Raw genomic sequence first — 22,848 nt, 5'->3', positions numbered from 1 at the left:
GAGCAGGCTTCTCCAGACCTGCGAGCAAGGCTCCCTCAGCATGAAGGGTGTGCTCTCACTTGTATGTGGGGTGGGGGTACATTTTCGCTGGTTTCTTGACCCGTGGTCCTCCCTGGTGCAGTACAAGTGGGTCCACAAAGTCATACGGTTGAGCTACAAGATCGAGTTTTGTTGTTACCCTCCAGAAAGATATTTTCCCTCCAACTTGCGCCCGTCCCCAGACCGCTTACGGGGTCTCTATGGGGCACTGCAAGACTGCTGAGCCAAGGGGTGATTGTCCCGGTTCCAACTTCGGAAAGTTTTCAGGGGTTTTATTCAAACCTGTTTACAGTCCCCAGGAAGGAGGGCAAGGTGTGTCCAATTCTGGACCTCAAGGCGCTAAACTGCTTTGTGTGGGTGCAGAAGTTCCGAATAGAGTCCATTTGCACGATAGTGGCATCCCTGCATCAGCGGGATCTTCTTGCTTCTATCGACATCAAGGACACTTACCTTCACATTCCAATATGTGTTGGTCACCAGCGGTTCCCTCCGCTTTGCTGTGGAAGAGGAGCATTATCACTTTGTGGTGTTCCCCTTTGGTCTCACCTCCACTCCTTGGGTCTTCACAAAAGTTTTGGCCCCTGGTGCTGGCATTGTTGCGTCAGCTGCGGATTGCAGTACTGGGGTACCTGGACGATCTGCTGTGATCAGAGTCTCCGACTGCTCTGGTGGACAACTGAACCTTCAGAAGTCAGCTCTGGTTCCGTCCACAAATTTGGACTATCTGGGTCTGACTCTGGACTTGACCTTAGCCAGAGTGTTACTTCCTCTGGAAAAACTCCAGAAACTACAGGAAGCAATTCAACTTCTGTTGTCCAGCAAAGGCCATCCCTTCGGACTTGCATGCGGGTGCTGGGCCTGATGGTGTCTGCCTTCAAGGCAGTTTTGTTTACACAGTTGCACACGAGATCTTTGCAAAAATAAATTCTGGTCAAATGGGACAAGAATCCACAGTCTATAGACAACCTGATCCGGCTGAGCCAGGGTACGAGAGTGTCCCTGATCTGGTGGCTTCATTCTCCGGCACTTCACCAGGGCAAATGCTTTCTCCCCCTGTACTGGACGGTGGTCATCATGGATGATGCTAACCTGTCCGGGTGGGGAGGTGTTCTCAGAAAAGAGTCTGCTCAGGGGGTCTGGACACTGGAAGAGTCCAGACTGCCGATCAATGTACTGGAGCTCCGAGTGATCATTGAAGGGATCGTCTTCAGAGGTGTACGGTGCAAATTAAATCGGACAATGTCATGGCTGTGGCCTATGTCAATCACCAAGGGGGCACAATAAGCGTCCTGGCGGCTCAAGAAAAAGCTGGCATTCTAAGGTGGGCAGAACATTTAGTTCCAGCCATCTCTGCTGTACACATTCCGGAGTCCGACCGGTGTGGGACCAGGGGGAATGGTCACTGCATCCAAAGGTGTTTTATTAATTGTGCCTCCAGTAGGGTACTCCCGAGGTGGACCTTTTGGCCTCTTGTCTCAACAGGAATGTGCAGAGGTTTGTGGTGCGGTCTCAGGACCCTCTGATGGGTCACAGATGTGCTGGTGGCCCCGTGGGGTCAGTATCATGTGATTTACACCTTTCCCCCTGTCAAGCTTCTGCCAAGACTATTTCTAGGAAGATCTACCATCGTATGTGTCGTACATTGCGAGGTGTGAGTCTCTTGGGGTTCATCCTCGCTCCTTTTCGGTGGCTCGGATCTTGACCTTCCTCCAATGGTAGGTTAAGCAGTGCCTGGCCTTGAGTACTATAAAGGGCCAGGTCTTGGCCTTGGCCATGTTCTTTCAACGACCATTGGCCACACTTTCCTTGGTGCGTACCTTTATCCAGGGAGTTTGACACCTGGCTCCTCTCGTGCTGTCTCCATTGCCGCATTGGGACCTCAATTTGGTGCTTTCAGCCCTCCAGAAACCTTCTTTTGAAAATCTTAGGGAGGTTCACTTACTTACGTTATGCCAGAAGGTGGCCTTTTTTGATGGCAATCACTTCTGCACGCAGGGTTTTAGAGCTGGCGGCATTGTCTTGTCGTTCACCTTACTTGGTGGTTCACTGAGATAAGGTGGTTCTTCGCCCCTGTCTAAAGGTTGTCTCTGATTTTCATTTGAATGAAGACCTTGTGTTGCCTTCCCTGTGTCCCAGGTCAAAACATTGGTTCGGGCAATCACGATGTACCAGCAGCTACAGAGTCTTTTAGGAAGTCAGGCTCACTATTTGTGCTCCCGGACAGAACTCAGAAGGGGTTGTCCGCTTTTGCTGCGACCATTTCCAGATGGATCAGACAGATTGTGTTTCAAGCCTATTCGATTAAGGGTCAGGTTCCTCATTTCCCTGTTACGGTGCACTCTACTAGGGCACTTAGTGCCTCCTGGGCCTTCCGTTATCAGGCTTCAGTGATGCTTCCTTTGCCCGCAAGGTTTTTCCGGCTGCTGCTTAGAGGGCCTGGACCTCTTTGTTGGTGTATTGTTTTTTTCAGGGGAGCTCCAGTTGTTCTTGGTTGAGCTCAAGATTACCTGGTTGGCTATGGTTTAGCCTTGGGGAATTATTTTCTTCTGTTCCCACCCCTCATGTTTGACACTGCTTTGGGACGTCCCAATGGTTAAGAAGTTCAGGAGCTGTGTCTGTCAATGAACGATAGAGAAAATGGGATTTTTGACTTACCGTAAAATTCATGTTCAGTTCAGTTGGATTTCTTCTGACACTGCTTGTAACAAAACTGAGTGCCTATAGCTGAGAGTGGAAGTATACCCCCTCAGAGTGCCCATAGGCATAGTCAAGCTTTCTTTCTGCCTAATGTAGGGGGCAGTATAACCCAATGGTTAAGATCAGGAGCTGTGTCCGTCAATAAACATCAGAGAAATGGATTTTTACAGTAAGACAAAAATCAAATTTTTTGCTTGCCTATGATTGGATGATGGCAGTCAGCAGAGCTTCTGCTCATTCACTAAGCTCTGGAGCAACTGCACTTGCAGAATGCAACTGCACTTTGCAAAGTGCACAGTCTATTTGCCTCTAAGAATGCCACCCCTATATGTCAATGTACACATAGGGGTAGATTTGCTAAAGGCAATTATACTGTGCACTTTGCTAAGTGCAGATGCATTCTAAAAGTGCAGTTGCTCCAGAGCTTAGTGAATTAGGTAAAAATTCACTTTGCAAAGAATACCCAATCACATGCAAGGAAAATTAAAAAAAAAAACAGCATTTTTGCTTGCACATGATTAGATGATGGAAGTCAGCATAGCTCCTGCCCATTTACTAAGCTCTGGAGCAACCGTTCTTGCAGAGTGCAACTGAACTTTACAAAGTGCACAGTCTATTTATCTTTAGTAAATCAACCCCATAGGCTTTTACAAGAGTTTCGGAGCTGCCGTGTTTAGGTGAATGCACAAGTATAACATTTAGAATAGTAAAGTTTTGACTGCTGGCCACGGGAAAATGCAAAACGCGGCAAAAATGCGGTTTAATGTTTATTCTGCATTTTGGATTTTTCCGTGGCCGCGGTCAGGGTAGGCTAGTGTACATATAGCCTTATACATGCTGATGGGCTTTTTCTTGGAGTCTTCTTCCCTTCATCTCCAAAACAATGTATGTAAAGTAGGTCACATGTGAAACAAAATTCATTTGTGCAATCATTGAGTTGTACACTGTTTATTAAATAAAATAAAAAAATATGTCCACTTAATAAAAAAATATCTCCACTCAGTATGAAAATCAACATTTACATATTTGTTTTTTATTTTGTTTTATATTTTTTTACCTGTGTAATTAACAGAGATGGATGTTCAAGGCTCAATGGTGTGTCTAATAACAGTAATAAATGGCTGGTAGTTTGGTTCTTGTTGGTAAATTGAGTTGTAGGATATGCAATAGTTAAATGTGTTCATGACTAGGTATTTTTAAGAAACAGTCAGTTTTCATTTCCTTCAACAGGCTCAAAATTATTGAAATATTTTCTTCAGTTTTTTATTTTGTATCAAGAAAAAGATTGTTTTTCTTTTTTTTTTTTTTGTTTTTTAAATTAACTTTTGATTTTGTAATGCTGACATGTCCTGCTGGATCATGTTTAAAAGAAAGATGTGTTGAAAGACATAGGGGAGTCTTAAAAAAAGAAGCAAATGTGATGTTCACTAAACATTCATCGCTGGTGAATGATACACTGTATTTAAAAACACATGCATCGGGAAGATATACTTGCAGCAAATGTTTAGTGAATGTGTCGAATTAACTACTTTATAAATATACCCCATAGGTAAAAACAAACATTAAACAAAAAAATTAAACAATTCAATTAAATTAAACAAACATTAAATATTGGACAAACATGTTCCAAACGTTGGATCCATAAATATACTGCATCCTATCTCTAAATACATTAATTAATGGTTCTTCTGAGAATTCACAGTTACCCTACATGATTCTCATTTGTAGTTGTGTCTTATACCATCTTAGCTATCAATGAATGTAGAACATTAAAACTTTTTTTTTATTTTGGATAGAGTAATGGAGGGTTATAACCCCCGTCGTTTTTTTTTTTTTTGTCATTTGTACCCCTGTGGGGAAATTTTCCTTCACTTTATGTCCCATAGCAAAAACAGAAAGTGAAAGGAAATCTTTGGATGCAAACGGGGCCACCAGAACTAGTGTCCCTATTGAAAAGATTCAACCTTATATTGTAAGCTCCTTGAGGACAGGGGCTGATGTGAATGTATAATATATGTAAAGCACTGCGTAAATTGATGGTGCTATACAGGTGTCTGTAAATAATAATAAAAAAAATGAACCAATATTTGGGATCTTCTTTCACATTCACTGTCAGTGATAATGATAAACATGATAGATAGAGAGGGTGAATCTGAGTTACATAGTTACATAATTAGTGAGGCTGAAAAAAGACACCAGTCCATCCAGTTCAACCTATAATGAGTGTGTGTGTGTATAAATGTTTATGTCAATAGTACCTTGAATACCCCTGTATGTTGTGGTTGTTAAGGTGCTCAGCTAATAGTCTTTTGAAACTATGGATGCTCCTTGCTGATACCACTGCTTGTGGAAGATAATTCCACATCCTTACCGCTCTGACGGTATAGAACCCTTTATGCAGTTTAAGGTTAAACTGCTTCTCTTCTAATATTAGTGAATGGCCGCAAATCCTTTTGTATTCCCTTTCATTGAATAGTTTGTTCCCTATGCTAGGGTCACCAGTATGGTATTTGTACATTGATATCTTGAATCCTAATGAAGACAATAAGAGTAATGAAAAAACCTAAAAAGGCATTCTAATCCGTTGCAAATGTATCCACAACTAAAAAAAAAAAAAAAAAGTTTTGCCTTTACTTATACTTTAATGCAAAAGATTTGGAGAAGCAATGCTTTTTATTGGCTAATATCAGATATTAAGCATGCAACATTTGGGAACCCATTAGGTTCCTTCGTCAGTCATGATACAGTTGAAATACATGATTTTAAGTTGCAATAATGCAAGCAGCACATTTTCCACTAGAGAGCGCCGTACACATAGAGATCTCTTTAAATACAGTAAGGGGCTTAATTGTAGCTACCTCTGCTTAATGCAGATTCATCAAGCTCAATTAAAGCCACTAATGTAATGTTAAACAAGAACAGTCATTATATACCCTCCATATTCACTTAAGTAATTATATGCAAAAATAACAACTGTAATTGAGCTCATCAGCGTGCTTTCAACGTCATGTTACTTCAGAAGAAAAATATATCAACTAGTAATGGAGACTCAAAGAGGGAGGTACAGTTGGGTGTCACTAGCAAAAATGTCCTAATAACTTAGCAACTGTTTTGTGGATCAGTACTAGTTTTCTCTGCAGTTTTTTACACTGTGTACTGTAAATGTGGCCACTTCAATTTTTCTGGGAGTAGTTTGCATTCTACTACACTAAATGAAGATAGAAATGTGCATATAGAAAATCATGTTTATTTGTGCAGCAAGACATTTTATGTGTACCACATGAAAAATGATACACAACATTAATGGAAGTGTACACAATTTATGTAGAAAAATGGATGCTTGTAATGCTACTTACATTTATGATTGTTCATACAGTAAGATGCGGTACTTTATTTATTATGCATGTATTACTTCTAAGATCTCAAGTGTGTAGTTACGACCAGTTTTTAGTTTTAGAGCCTATTTATACTGTTCCTCCTAAATTAAAGCCTATCTAACCCCAAAAATAACAATGTATTTACTGTTTATTACAGGTTACCTATATAGCACTGTCAATTTATGCAGTGCTTTACATACACTATATTGCCAAAAGTATTGGGACACCTGCCTTTACACGCACATGAACTTTAACCGGTTGCCGACCGCCGCAGTATACTATATACTGCGGCGGTCAGCCCCGGCCAGGCAGAGTGACGTATCGGTACGTCACTCGCCTGTCACTGACTTGCGAGCCTATCGCGGGCGCGCGCCCGCCGAGGCGCGCGCGCGCCCGCCGAGGCACGCGCCCGCCGCGGCTCGTTCACAGACAAGTCAGTGCGTGTGACCGGCGGACTCGATGTCCGCCAGTCACACTGCGATCGCTCCTGTGAAGGGAGAAAGACAGAGCAGCTTGTGTAAACAAGCTGCCTGTCAGTTCTCCCTGTGTAAAAGTGAAGATCTGTCCGTTCTACTATGTAGAACGGTTGATCTTTGCTTTTACACCAATAGGAATGTCCCTACACAGTTAGAATCACGCCCCTAGGACACACTTAACCCCTCCCTGTCCAATAAAGTTAACCCCTTCCCTGCCAGTGTCATTTTTGCAGTAACAGTGCATATGTATAGCACTGATTACTGCAGTAATGTCACTGGTACCCCCAAAAGTGTCAAAAATGTCAGTCAAGGGTCCGATCTGTCCGCCGCAATGTCGCAGTACCGAAAAAAAATCGCAGATCGCCGCCATTACGCGTTAAAAAAAAAAACACCAAAAATGACAAAAATGTTTCCCTTTGTTAGTAAACGCGATAACTTTTGCGCAAACCAATCAAAATACGCTTTTTGCGATTTTTTTTACCAAACATAGGTAGCATAAAACAAATTGGCTGAAAAATGTTAAAAAATTTTGATTTTTACTTTTTTTTTGGGGGAATTTCATATAAAAAAATGTGAAAAATATTGTTATTTTTGCAAAATTTACGCTCTTTTTTTGTTTATAGCGCGTGATCAAAAAATCGCACAGGTGATCAAATACCACCAAAAGAAAGCTCTGTTTGTGGGAAAAAAAGGACGTCAAATTCGTTTAGGTACAGCGTCGCACGACCGCGCAATTGTCCGTTAAAGTCACGCAGTAAAAAATCGCAAAAAAACCCCTGGTCCTTTAGCAGCCAAATCCTCCGGGGCTTAAGTGGTTAAAAGGGAAGTAAAGCTTCCTCTGTAATTTGTACCTATAGGTAAGCCTATGATAAGGTACTGTAAATATCTCCTAAACTTACACCGTTACGGAGATATTTACTTTGCATGCAGCCAGTGACATCACTGGTACATGCTCTCTGAAGGAACAGCCACCCGTGACGTTCCTTCAGAGTCCTGTGCCGTGAACGGCGGCTCCTGTGCGCATGCGCGGGAGTGATGTCATTGCGGCTTCGGCCAATCAGATGGCCAGAGGATGCGAACCCCCGAAAGAAGATGGGTGAACATGTCGGCCGTGTCAGTGGGGTGCAGGTGCCGCTGCGGGGTGCTTCGTTCTAAGGTAAGCATTTCATAATGAGCTAATATGCGATGCATACTAGCTCATTATGCCTTTGCCTTTTCAGGTTTTTATTTTTTAAATTTTTTTTTTTTTTTGGGGGGGTTTACAACCTCTTCAATGGCATCCCAGTCCTAGTACGTAGGGTTCAATATTGAGTTGCCCCACTCTTTGTAGCTATAACAGCTCCAACTCTTGTGGGAAGGCTGTCCACAAGGTTTAGGAGTGTGTCTTTGGAAATGTTTAACCATTCTTCTAGAAGTCAGTCAAGTTCCTCCACCCCAAACTCGCATATTCATGTCTTTATAGACCTTGCTTTGTGCACTGGTCCAAACCATTTGGTGGAGGGGGGATTATGGTGTGGGGTTGTTTTTCAGGGGTTGGGCTTGGGCAGTAGTTCCGTGAAGGGAACTCTTAAGGCATCCGCATACCAAGACATTATTCACAATTTCATGCTCCCAACTATGTGGGAATAGTTTGGGGATGGCCCCTTTCTGTTCCAACATGACTGCGTACCAGTGCACAAAGCAAGGTCCATAAAGACATGGATGAGTGGGTTTGGGGTGGAGGAAGTTGACTGGCCTGCACATAGTCCTGACCTCAACCCCTATAGAACACCTTTGGGATGAATTGGAGCACAGACTGCAAGCCAGGCCTTCTCGTCCAACATCAGTGCCTGGCCTCACAAATGTGCTTCTGGAAAAATGGTCAAAAATCCCTATCCTAAACCTTGTAGACAGCCTTCCCAGAAGAGTTGAAGCTGTTATAGCTACAAAGGGTGGGACAACTCAATATTGAACCCTATGGACTAAGACTGGGATGCCAATAAAGTTCATGTGTAAGTAAAGGCAGGCGTCCCAATACTTTTAAAAAATATAGTGTATATAAATAAATAAATAAAAATGAAATATATTGCTCCACCAGTTTAACAGTTCTTGGATGTGGTGGTTGCATTAGTTTCCTTTTTTTCAGGCTTTTTTCCTTTAATTTCACCTGGTGATCCTGCAGACAAATCACTTCCCATTCCTTTGTTGCTGCACACACTTCTTACCTGTATCTATGGAGGGAGCCATTAATGTCACACAGGCTAGATTTTAAACATGTCTTTCTTTGTAAATCTCCAATGAAATAAATGGTTTATAAAAGACAGATAAGGTGTTTTTTGCTGTCATTTTAGCTCACAGGAATGCCAAGGACACTGCATTTCTGGCAAGATCAACAGGTATTTTCTTTACTTGTTGAAAATGTTCTGGGCCTAAGAAAAGAAAACTAATGCAGCCACCATACAAAAGGACTGACAAGCTACAATATATGAAATTTTTGTTTTGGGGTTTAGATTTGCTTAAAAAAATTAAGAAAAAACAAAACAGGAACTGAAACAGTGTAAATGGACCGTTATTCTTTAGACATTAACAATGGCTGCATTTTAATGTATGTTGTAGGAACCTCGGATCCTAAACTGTGACAGCTTGGACAGCCTGGAAAACAACATATCACTTTGACTAGCAGTCAGTCAGTGTGACGTGACCTAATTTTAGGGTTTGAGTGGGAGTAATAATTTGTGCTTCAGCGTACAGAACTGTTATTATACTGTTAGAATTGAAAGTTACTTTTTCTAAACAGTCCACATTTCTATAGTGAGTCTTGAATATATGGAATTAAACTGATTTTTATATGTCACCTTAAGGGCTGGTTCACACTTGTGCGATGCGGAAAGGCTGCGAATTCGCAGCCTGTTCCCGCATCGCATCCGCACAAGAGGCAGTTCACACTGCCATATGCGATACGCAGGGGGTGTCAATTAAATGTTAACGACACCCCCAGTTTGATCGCATATCGCAGTGCGATCTGACAGTTCGCACAGGATCGGATCGCACAAGTGTGAACCACTGTGCGATCCGATCCTGATGCGGCTGAAAAAAAGGGTCCTGTGCGTCTTTTGTGAGGGTGCAGTGCGAATTTCAGCCTTACAAAGTGTATGGCCGAATTCGCATCCGCACAGTAGATCGCATGTAATGAAGGAGCAGTGCGCTCCGAATTACATGCGATCCCTGCAGCCACACAAATGTGAACCGGGGCTTAGTTTTAATGAATCCCTTCTTAAGTCTTTTAAATGATAACTCCACTTTGGTAGGGAAAAAAATTAGATATAAAAAATGAAAATAGAATATGAAATTGCTATTCAAGTCAAATTGTAATTGGATGTTATTAACCACTTAGGCCCCAGGGGATTTGGCTGCTCAAAGACCAGGGCCTATTTTGCGATTCGTCACTGCGTGACTTTAACGGACAATTGCGCGGTCATGCGACGCTGTACCCAAATGAAATTGACGTCCTTTTTTTCCCACAAACAGAGCTTTCTTTTGGTGTTATTTGATCACCTGTGTGATTTTTACTTTTTGCGCTATAAACAAAAAAAAGCGACAATTTTGAAAATATTTTTCACATTTTTTTATATGAAATTCCCCCAAAAAAATGTAAAAATCTAAATTTTTTAACATTTTAGGCCAATTTGTTTTCTGCTACATATTTTTGGTGAAAAAAAATGCAATAAGCGTATTTTGATTGGTTTGCACAAAAGTTATTGCGTTTATTAACTACGGGAAAGATTTATGTCATTTTTATTGTTTTTTTTTTAACTAGTAATGGCGGCGATCTGCGATTTTCTTTGCGGGACTGCGACATTGTGGCGGACAGATCGGATGCTTGACTGACATTTTTGACACTTTTGGGGGTACCAGTGACATTACTACAGCAATCGGTGCTATAAATATGCACTGTTACTGTCAAAATGACACTGGCAGGGAAGGGGTTAACTTTATTGGTAAAAAGTGGGTTAAATGTATCCCTAGGGGCGTGATTCTAACTGTGGGGGGGCGTGATTTGTGATGTAACCACAGAGACATACGATCCTACATAGCAGGATCGTATAGTCTCTGCAGTTACACCAGGGAGAATGACAGACGGCTTTGTTTACATCAGCCGTCTGTCTTTCTCCCTCTCCAGCGGGAGATAGCGAGTGGCCGGCGGACATCGGAGCCGCCGGTCACTCGCGCAGGGATGTTACTGAACGAGCGGTGGCTTTGCCCAGGAGGGGCTGACCGCCGCAGTAAATATACTGACGGCGGTCGGCAAGTGGTTACAAATTACCTTTCCTTTAAAATCTGCAGCAATATGGCAACTTGGAGGCATTCTATTCACAGATGGTGTACTGAACACCCCCCAGGTGTGTCATTTTCTACTTGTATAATTGGCTTACTATTTTTCCCAGAAATCTGCACTAAGACACAAGTCAGATTTTGGGCATCCCCTGCAACAAAAATTTAATTTTTGGTGAGATACTCCTAAAGGGAAATCATGTCTAAAGAGATGCAGACACTGAAACTTTTCTAATTGCACTGATACTGCACTGCGTTACTTTAAATGACAATTGCTTGGTCGGATGACACTGTAGCCAAATAAAATGTATGTCCTTTTCCCACAAACAGAGCTTTTTTTTTTGTGGTATTTGATCACCTCTGTGTTTTTTTTTTTTTTTTGCGCTATAAACAAAGAACGACCTACAATTTTGAAAAAAATTACTTGCTACTATAAAACGCATCCAATAAAAAATGTAAAAAAAATGTAAAAAAATGTTCATAATATTCTTCATAAATTTAGGTCAATATGTATTTTGCTACATTCAGTATCTCACAAAAGCGAGTCCACCCCTCACATTTTTGTAAATATTTTATTATATCTTTTCATGTGACAACACTGAAGAAATGACACTTTGCTACAATGAAAAGTAGTGAGTGTACAGCTTGTATAACAGTGTAAATTTGCTGTCCCCTCAAAATAACTCAACACACAGCCAATAATGTTTAAACTGCTGGCAACAAAAGTGAGTACACCCCTAAGTGAAAATGTCCAAATTGGTAGTTCAATTGGTAGTTCAGTTGGTAGTTCTTCTGCTCTCAATTTCTTTGATTAGATTACTGAATAATTTCCCTCTGTTCACTGAGACCCTGTCCTAGGTGGAGGCACTGGCAACCCTGTTATCAAACCTTACGCTTCCACTTACTGAAGGTTCTGCCCCTATTTACCCACATATAGCACTGCCCCGATAGGGCCTGCTGTAAGATGACTTCTCGGGCCTCTTCTGATTACCAGCACACAGTCACTGTCACAGTCGTTTTTAGTGTTTATTTTGGAACTTAGAGAGGGAATAGTGGGATACTCCAACTGTAACTATTCACAATGGATGAGGACAACTCTCACTTGGCCTCCCTTGATTGCTTGTGGAAGCAGCAGAGCTGCTTAATCCATACTGCCACATGTATAAAAAGGGTTAAGTCTCCTTGCTATTTTCTCTCCAGCAATAGACTTGGTGATCCTACATTATCTTCGGGACACTCACTAGCATCCCCTTTACTGACACCTGTCCACTGCAGGGGTGGTCCCCCTCAGGTCAGGTCCCTTGACACAGATCGGTACTCACTGTACTGCAGAATCAGATCCTCCAGTGTCTCCCCCATCAGTCAGCTTCCCTGGACCTCTGGGTTCAGTTCCTCACTGCTACTCTGTAGGCCCTCAGGTCGACCACCTGAGGCATTGCGACTCCTTTACAGAGGAGGAGGCTGGCCCCTCTCCCTCCGGGACTCCACTATCCAGCCGAAAAAGACCCCAAGCACTTATGCTCCTGGCTTTTATACAGTATCCCAGCATGCACCAATGCACTTTCCCTCTGCCAAATCACCAGGGCTGTATAAAACACATGTGCACTCTGCAGACAGAAAGAGTTGCATCTGAGCACATTGAGCAGACCTCACTAACAAATCCTGCTCTCTGGTAAGCAGAGAATATATATTTACCTGCAGTCCTTCTGGTAAACAGACAGGCCTCAAAACTATACTTTCTCTATAGCACCTACCTAGGAGGGAGGGTGTCACACACAGGTTTAAAGCAATATCCTGTTAGGGAAGTGTCATTTCTCATAACCTGCCAAAAGAGGGCTACATAAACATGGTAGATAGGTTAGATAAATAGCTCATAAATATATACTGGTGACAAGCAGTGAGGATGAAAAATGGAAAAGTGAGCTAAGAATTCATTCATAATATCTCTTATTTAGGTGTAGATATATCTGTATGTGTTTGTTTAGTCCTGAATTCTGTGTGGAATTGTAGGAAATGGAGGAGCTTTATCAATAAAAGGAAAATCCGATTAAAAAGGCAAATGCCCATAATTCTGCATTGAAACCTGCAAAAGTGACACTTGACTGTACTGTGTGGCTCAAGTGCATGCATTATCTTAAGGCCCGTACACACGTACCGATCGTCGGCATACAAACGTCGGTGGACGAAGGATCTGCCGATTGTACGCGTGTTAGTATGGTGCCTCCGACAGATGTCTGCGCACAATCCGCGGACAAAAGTCTTTCGTGCAAACATGAAAATATTTGTATGCCGACACCAGAACGGACGATTGTTCGCCTGTCAGTACACAATTCGGCCGACAGACCGCAGATTTGCAAGACTGGGCATGCTCAGAAAATAGAAAACACAGGGAAAGTTAACCATTACATGACATCACTTCTGCAGTCGGCGGACAAAATTCTTGTGCTGTCCTTGTGCTGTCTTTGCACTTTTCAGCAGACACCGACATCCCGGGGAGAAAAGAGGAACATTTGTAAGCCGACCATCGGTACGTGTGTACGGGGCTTTACACTCGACCTGTCTTTCAAAGCACTATTAAATATGGGAACAAAGCTATGATCTGACATTGAAAATGTGCTAAAATAATATGATGCAAAATTATTCCAGTGAGTAAATTAATGATGTAAGGCTATAATGTAAATAGAAGACACTAAGAGAATGTAGATTTAGGCAAGTTATCCTTGAAGTTTTGTTTACAGCTCAATATTGGACGTCCATTCCAAGGATAATAAAATCAAACATTTTTTTATGCTGCTGAAAAATGTGTGCCTATTAATGAATTAAGTTGTTTTGGGAGAAGATCTATATTTTCAATCTTTGTATCTAAAAGCAAGCATTTTATTTTTAACTTTGGACAGCGAAGGGAAAGATTAGACACTCTGCCAACGTTTTATAACTGTATGGTGGGGGGATTACTCTGTTTGTCCTGGTGACCAGATATTAAATAGAAATCTTACATTTTAGAATTGTCATTGGAACAAATGGTCATGAGAAGTCTTCCAATGTGGATACATGTTCAACTGACAGCTTTCTAAGGAAAAAATCCTCTCAGCAGCAAAACATTACATGGTCGGGGTTTAACTTCTAATATCTGATCTTCCAAGAGCTGTCACATATCTTTTCAATTCTCCACTACATGATAGATCAACCCCCTCAGGGTCCTGTGTCCTTGATGCAACTCAACTATAAACGTCAAAGGACAGTAAGAGCTGTCCTCTGAACTTAGACCAAATTCCTAATATAAGAACCAAAAATGATATAAGCCTGGAACACAAATCCCATACAAGGTTTGTTTATTTATACAAAATCACATGCCTTGGTACACAAAAACCATGCTGGATGGTTGGCTAACTGGTTACTGAGGCAGATTTTATGTATAGTATAATCATATCAACAAAATAAAATAACCTGCTGAAAGAGTCCATATCTTCAATGTATATAGATTATCAACATAAACAAATATTAGGAGCCATAAATGGGTGCTGTGCAGACAGATGCACCTAAAACTTGAACCTCAGCATGGAACCCCATCACCTGTCCCCTTCCATTTACAGCAGGGGTGGGGAACCTTTTTTCTGCCAAGGGCCATTTGGGTATTTATAAAACCATTCAGGGGCCATACAAAATTATCACCTTAAAAATTAGCCTGTTATATTTGGTCAAACATTTAATTATCTCACCCCTAATGTGATGGCTGCAACTGCTTCTCTTTGGTGAAGTGTGTGATGTTAGCTGGTATTGATGATGTTGCTACTCGCAACAGGTTTTCCAGGTTTGCATCGGTCAGTCTGGAGCGCAGACGACTTTTTTGTGGTGGTAAGTTTTGAAAAGAACTACTGGCAGGTACTGCTGGTGGGTATAGCTGGCTGGTACTGCTGGTGGGTACAGCTGGCTGGTACAGCTGTGGGTACTGCTGGCTCAGGCTGGTACTGCTGGCTTGTACTGTGCTGTGAGTACTGCTGGATGGTACTGCCGGCTCAGGCTGATACTGCTGTGGGTACTGCTGACTCAGGCTGGTACTGTGCTGTAGGTACTGCTGTGGGTACTGCTGGCTCAGGCTGGTACTGATGGCTGGTACTGTGCTGTGGGTACTGCTGGCTGGTACTGCTGGCTCAGGTGGGTACTGCTGTGGGTACTGCTGGCATGTACTGCTGGCTGGTATTGCTGTGGGTACTGCTGGCTGGTACTGTGCTGTATGTACTGCTGGCTGGTACTGTTGTATGTACTGCTGACTCTGGCTGGTACTGCTGGCTCTGCTGTGGGTACTGCTGGTTCTGGCTGGTATTGCTGTGTGTACTGCTGGTACTGCTGTGAGTACTGCTGGCTCTGGCTGGTACGGCTGGTTCTGGCTGGTACTGCTGGCTCTGGCTGGTACTGCTGTGTGTGCTGCTGGCGGGAAATGCTGGCTAGGAGAAGTGTAGCAGAGCCATGCTGGAGGAAGAGGTGATGTTTTCTGTATTGGTCACAGGCGGAGTGCATTTGATATCACTCCGCCTGTGACTCACTCAGACTGTCATAACGGAGCAGGAACTATACAGGAAGCATCGGCTCCATTCTGACAGATCAGCTGAGAGACACAGACTCAGCTGCATGGGGGGCCTTGATTTACAGGGACATGTGCATGCTGCCCCTGTACATGTCTTGGACTGTTTGAGTAAACCTTAATTAACCACTTGCCGACCGCCCACAGTATATTTAATGCGGCAGTCTGCCCCGTACAGGCAAAGTGACGTACTACTACGTCGCTAGCCTGAGAGCCTCTAGGGGACAAGCGCGCGCCGCCGGAGGTGCGCTCCCGCCCCCGCTCATTCCCTAACATGTCCGCGCGTGTGACCGGCGGACCCGATGTCCGTCGGTCACTCGCGATCTCCCGGTGCAGAGGGAGAAAGGCAGGCGGCTGATGTAAACAAAGCCGCCTGTCATTCTCCCTGATCTAACTGCAGAGATCATAGGATCCTGCTATGTAGGATCGTATGTCTCTGTGGTTACATTATTAGCCACACCCCTTTACAGTTAGAAGCACGCCCCTAGGGACACACTTAACCCCTGCATCACCAATAAAGTTAACCCCTTCCCTGCCAGTGTCATTTTTACAGTAACAGTGCATATGTATAGCACTGATTACTGTAGTAATGTCACTGGTACCCCCAAAAGTGTCCAAAATGTTAGTCAGGGGTCCGATCTGTTTTGCAGTCCCGCAAAAAAAAAACGCAGATCACCGCCATAACTCGTTAAAAAAAAAAACAATAAAAATGACAAAAATCTTTCCCTCAATCTTTTCCCTCAAAATACGCTTATTAACATATGTAGCAGAAAATGGCCTAAAATGTTAAAAAAATAAGATTTTTAAATTTTTTGGGGGGAATTTCATATAAAAAAAAATGTGAAAAATATTGTTATTTTTTCAAAATTGTTGCTCTTTTTTTGTTTATAGCGCAAAAAATCGCACAGGTGATCAAATACCACCAAAAGAAAGCTCTGTTTGTGGGAAAAAAAGGACGTCAATTTCATTCGGGTACAGCGTCGCACGACCGCGCAATTGTCTGTTAAAGTCACGCAGTGCGAATCGCAAAATAGGACCTGGTCAGGAAGGGGGTAAAATCTTCGAGGGCTTAAGTGGTTAAAGGGTGTATGAGGAAAAGAAGGCCCACAGACATATGCTCACAAAAAAATGGGAAATAGATCTTTTAAAATTAAGCACTATTTGTTGACCAGGTAAATAACAATTTATTCTCAAAAGGATGACTATTCCAAGGGCTACATCTTCATAATAGACTGTAGAACAAAACATCTTGCTAATGCTCACAGGAATGGTGGCCCCAATTTTAATTTTTTTTGTATAATGTGAAAGATGATGTTACACCGACTAAATAGATACCTAACATGTCATGCTTTCAAAAATTGCACACGCCCGTGGAATGGCGACAAACTACGGTACTTAAAAATCTCCATATGCAATGCTTTAACATTTTTTTACAGGTTATCTGTTTAGAGTTACAGAGGAGGTCTCAAGCTAGAACTATTTCTCTCGCTCTAATGCTCGTAGCAATACCTCACATGTGTGGTTTAAACATTGTTTACACATGCGGGTGCGACTTACATATGCACTCGCTTCTGCATGAGCACAGATGGATGGGGCTGGGATGGGGCACTTACATTTTTTTTTTCACTTATTTATTTAACTTTTAATTTTTTTATTTTTACACTGTCCCTTTATTTATATATTCTTTTATCACTTTTTTTTCCTATTACAAGGAATGTAAATGTAGCACTACTCCCCAAGGAAGCTGCTGAGTGTGGGTCCCCCTGGGTAACCGCTAGCAACAACAGTACCTTTAAGCATGTTTCCAAGTGTGAGCATCTCAGACAAGAACCAGTCCAGTTTCTTTGGTTTTTAGGATTTATTTGAGAACTTGGATGGGAGAAGGGAGAAGTGGGATACTCCAACAACTGAACTATGCACAATTAGGCAGGGACACTGAAAAATGCTGCTTGCCTCTGGTTAGCGCTTGACTGACGCTGGTTAGCGCTTGACTGACGCTGGTTAACCTGACTGATGCTGGCCTCGGCTAGGCCAGTTACTAGAACTTCACCTCTGACTATGGAAAAGTCCTTTAAGCTCCCTAAGGTACTCTTTCCTGAGGTAGCTGACTTGTAGTGCAGACTGTACTGCTGAACACTTCAGGGCCCTTCCTAGTGTCCCCTTTTACTTCCCAAACTTCAGGGCTTTAATACTTTGCACCCCCTTTACTGTGCACTCCTGGTTAGCTGGCTCCCGGATCCCCTTTGACCACTCTGGAGTGGTCCCCTCTCCTAGGCAGACCCCTGGGCAGATCTTGAGTACTCACAATACTGTTTTTCCTGAAGATTTCTGCCCAGCAGCTCCACTCAGTCAGCAAGTCTGTATCCCTTGCAGCCCAGCTCAACCTCCGTTCTCTAGGCCAACTGCCTGGACCATCGTCTCACATTTATAGGAGAAGAGACAGCTGTCACCTCCTCCTGGGACTGATGCTCAAGCCAAAAGAAACTCTGTCACATTCTCCCCACCGATGTATTTCAAATCCCAGGGTGCATTGCAGCAAACCCTGCCCACTGGGACAGTCATATACCTGGTGTGCTATTGGCTAGGTTTCCTCCACTGTCCATCAAGATCCCTCATTGGATACAGTGGGGAGACTCCCCAGACTCAACAGGCCACACCTGGAGGCATGTGACAGCACAGCTAACAGATCCAGCCCCCCTGAAAAGCAGACAGGGCCATTATATGCTTTTCCTTAGCACCTACCTAGGAGGGTGCTACATAAACATCCCTTGTAATAGAAATAAGCATGACCGGCCCCCTTTATTGAAAGATCTGGTGTTAAAAAGACCCCAGATCTCACATGAACCTTTAACTACCTCAATACTGGGCACTTAAACCCCCTTCCTTCCCAGACCAACTTTCAGCTTTTAGCGCTGTTGCATTTTGAATGACAATTGCGTGGTCATGCAACACTGTACCTAAACCAAATTTGTGTAATTTTTTCCCCACAAATAGAGCTTTCTTTTGGTGCTATTTGATCACCGCCAGGTTTTTTCTTTTTTGGTGCACAAATAAAAAAAGACTGAAAAGTTTGAAAAAAAAAAAAAGTTTTTTTGTTTAGGTTATAAAATTTTGTAAATAGATACATTTTTTCCTGCACTGATGAGCACTGATGACGCCACACTGACAGGCACTGATGAGGAGACACTGATGGGGTGGCACTAATGGGGTGGCACTGATGGGGTGGCACTGATATGCAGCACTGATGGGCACTGATAGGTAGCACTGATATGCAGCACTGATGGGCACTGATATGTGGCACTGATAGATAGCACTGATATGCAGCATTGGTGGGCACTGATAGGCAGCGCTGATGGGCACTGATAGGCAGCACTGATGGGCACTAAACGGCGGCACTGATGGGCACTGATAGGAGGCACTGATGGGCGGCACTGATCGGCACTGATGGGCGGCACTGATTGGCACTGATGGGCGGCACTGATCAGCACTGATGGGCACTGATAGGCAGCACTGGTGGGCAATAATGGGCACTGGTGGGTGGCACTGATAGATGGCATTGGTGGGCAGCACTGATAGGGAGGGCACCACTGGCAGGCTCTCTAAACCCTGTTTGCCATCCCTGGTGGCCATGGTGGGCATCCCTGGTGGTTATGGGTGGGCATCGATGGTGGCTCTAGTGGCATCCCCCCCCCAGGGCTGCACTGGTAATCAATGTTCTGATTACCAGCACAGACCCCCCCCTGTGATCAGTGAGTAATTAGAAATACTCACTGATCCACTGGCTGCAGTGCAGATCATCCCTCTTCTCCTCACTGACAGGATCTGTCAGGAGGAGAAGAGATCAAAGCCGTTACAACGGCTGTGTTTACATTACATGACAGCTGTGATTGGACACAGCTGTCATGTGATCAGGAGGGCCAATCACAGGGCCCTCCTGCTGCAACTTGTTGCTCTGTGTCCGAGGGACACAGGCACATCGAGATCGCGCCGCTGCGCGTGCCCGCGGCGGCGCGATCTCGCTCCTTCTGAAGGGCATTCCGGAACGTCCGATCAGAAGGACGAGACTCCCACTCGGCCGTATATGTACAGTGGCCGGGTGGGAGGTGGTTAAAAGCAAAAGAAAAAAAAACTATTTTGACACTTGGACTGTAAAAAAAAAAAAAAAAATCATCTCTTTAAGGAACAGGAAGTGATGTCGGTTGCTCCAAGAGCAAATAGCCGAGTGAGAGCCTTCTTGTCCTCAATCAACTATCTGCCTGTCTATCCAACAGATTGTTTCTGGGTTTACCAAGAGCTCCAGTAAACCCTAAAACAACCGGAAAGCAGGGGTACTGGGGTGACCTCTCTGGCCGCCTTTAAAATGATTCCGTGGCGAATCGCCCACAGAAAAGAGTGCTGCCATAACTTCAGTATTAATCATCAAAGTAATGATGTATATATACTGTGGGCGGTTGGCAAGTGGTTTAAGGTTGCTGTATTAGATTTAAGAAAATTAAGATTAAAATAATATTTACTAATGATTTTACTTATTGCCCTTGAGTTACTCTTTGAAAGGTAAAAAAGGTTGATGTTATTCTAGAATAACTCAATAAAATGAAAACGTAATGTGGTTTCTTTTAATTTTCCGGAGTGAAAAGACTGAACCTAATCTTTAACCTTAAGGTATTGCAGTATAATTCATTTTATACTTAGAGCAAAAAATGTTTACTTGTGAAATTTACAGATAAGGGAAAAATGGTGTAAGATAAGTAAAACCAAAAATTCCACTGCAATGTTCTGGACCCAGGACTTTTGGCAGCAGAATCATATGGATTGTGTCTACGGTGCTTGCATCGTGTGATACCATGCTGAGAGCTGCCTGGTGATGCGTGCACTGAGAGAAAACTTGACGTGACTAAGAGATAGCAGACATGTCTTGTCAGGGTCTGGAGTTTGAAGGAATACTAAACAGCTTGTCTTGCCTTATGCAGAATGCAGAGTTTTCTCCTTGCTGGAGATGTGCACAGGCAGCTTTTTTTTTTTTTTTTAAGAAATTTATGAGAAGAGTGTTGAGTAATAACTGACACCACATATCAGTGAGACATTTTCTAGAGATCAGTGATGTCATTTTTGACATAGTATATCAGAATATTAAAGTCCTAGTGACAAAACCTGTGGTAAAAGAATACGCATACCACAGGTTATTTGTATATGTCAAGGTGGAAGAACAACACATTGATTTATGTTACATTATATTATGTTCCCCAAAAAATGTTTATACAGTATATTCACTGGCTGCTTGGAACCTTTATACCACTTTTATTCTATTTTATTTATTATTCTACTTAGTTTTTTAGAGAATAGGTGCAGGAAGTTCTCCTTCTGAATTACTTCTTGTCTCCGCCCCCTACCCACCTCTGAGCACCATCCCTTAGTTCCAGACCCTACCCACCTCCCAGTACAGCCCCTTTTAGAGAATACAAAACCAAGTATCATTTCATGGTGCTAAGTCATTTGTTTGGAATTTTTTTTACTAAAAACCAGAAGAGCAGTAAAGTGGATTCCCCGCAGCAAGCAGTAAAAGACCCTTCCCATCAACAATTGTTTTCCCCAACAACAATAGCAACCACAGATTTCCCAGCAGGCAACACAGCATCAATAGATTCTCAAGCACAGTGATACCATGATCATTAAACCAGGTATTGGCACTTTTTGCAGTGTGCGCAGGTGCCAAGTCCTGCTGGAAAATGAAATCAGCATCTCCATAAAGCTGGTGAGCAGAGGGAAGCATGGAGTGCTCTAGAATTTCCAGGTTGAGGTCTGCACTGACTTGGGCTTTGATAAAACACAATGGACCGACACCAGCAGATGACATTACTCCCCAAATCATCAATGCCTGTGAAAACTTCACACTGGACCTCATGCAACTTGGATTCTGTACCTCTTTACTCTGCCTCCAGACTCTGGGACTTTTATTGCCAAATTAAATGCAAAATTTACTTTTATCCAAAAAGAGAACGTTGGACCACTAAGCAACAGTCCAGTCCTTTTTCTCCTTAGCCCAGGCATGACTCTTCTGACATTGTCTCTGGTTAAGGAGTGGCTTGACACAAATAATGTGACAGTTGTAGCTAATGTCCTGGATACGTATGTGTGTGGTGGCCATATTGACAAGCCATAGTCCACTCCTTGTGAATCTCTTCCAAATTCTTCAATGGCCTTTGCTTCACAATCCTCTCAAGGCTGCGGTTATCCCTGTTGCTTGTGCACCTTTTTCTACCACACTTTTTTCCTCCCACTCAGCCTTCCATTAATATGCTTGGATGCACCACTCTGTAAACAGCCAGCCTCTTTAGCAAAGACTTTTTGTGACTTACCCTCCCAGTGGAGGGTGTCAATGACTGTCTTTTGGGCAACTGTCTTCCCCATGATTGTGTACCATACTGAACCAGACTGAGAGACCATTTAAAGTCTAAGGAAACCTTTACAGGTGTTTTGAGTTAATTAGCTGATTAGAGTGTGACACCATGATAACTTTTTCACAATACTCTAATTTTTTGAGATACTGAATTTTGGGTTTTCACTAGCTTTAATTATCAAAATTAAAAGAAAAAAACGCCTAAAATGTATCACTCTGTGTGTAATAAATCTATATAATATTCACTTTTTTAATTTAATGTATCTATCACTTTTTGAATTGAATTACTGAAATAAATAAACTTTTTGATTCTAAATTAAATACATTTTTTTGAGATGCACCTGTATGTATAATTTGATCATCCTCTATGCTAAGAGAGATTGTGCTCTGAGCTTGTTGGTCTTTCTCTATCCACTCATCTGAAGGGTGTTCTGGCTTGATTTATTTCATTTATACATTTCCACGTACCTTCTCTTATTAGCAGCATTTTCATCCTGAATTTTCCAATACTGATAGTTTTAGTATGTCAGGTTTGCAAATAAAAGCTTTGTTGCAGCTGTGTTACTGGCTATTTTTTATATTTTAGGCTCCCTTCACACGAGCTTTCCGATCCAGTCCGCCTGTCAGTTTTTCAGGCGGACCGTATCGAATGCTCCATGCAGCCCTATGGAGCGGCGGATGTTAGCGGAAACATCTCCACTGACACCCGCTGCTAACCGATCCGATCCTGTCCATGAAATCCGGACGGATGGAAACCCTATTTTCCATCCATCTGGTGGATCAGATCGGATAAGATCGGATGAAAATGGACATGCGGTCCGTTCTCATCCATTCTCCCATTGAGGAGAGCGGGGCTCTGACAGCTTCGTCTCTGCACACAGAGTGGAGACAAAGCTGTCATCCGCCTGCTCAGCGGGGATCGACGGATCGATCCCCGCTGAGCAAAACGGACTCTGTCGGGCGCACTGC

The 22,848-nt window shown here is 42.9% G+C and overlaps 1 protein-coding gene across 1 annotated transcript in view; it reads left to right on the top strand.

The window, feature by feature from the left end:
- Positions 1-22,848, top strand: part of NCKAP1L (NCK associated protein 1 like) — a 341,915-nt gene that overhangs the window by 213,318 nt on the left and 105,749 nt on the right. The window lies entirely within an intron of this gene.

The sequence above is a fragment of the Pelophylax lessonae genome (assembly GCF_965119305.1).
Source record: "Pelophylax lessonae genome assembly, chromosome: 2".
NCBI classification, from domain to species: domain Eukaryota; kingdom Metazoa; phylum Chordata; class Amphibia; order Anura; family Ranidae; genus Pelophylax; species Pelophylax lessonae.
This window is presented reverse-complemented; position numbering and strand designations above follow the sequence as displayed.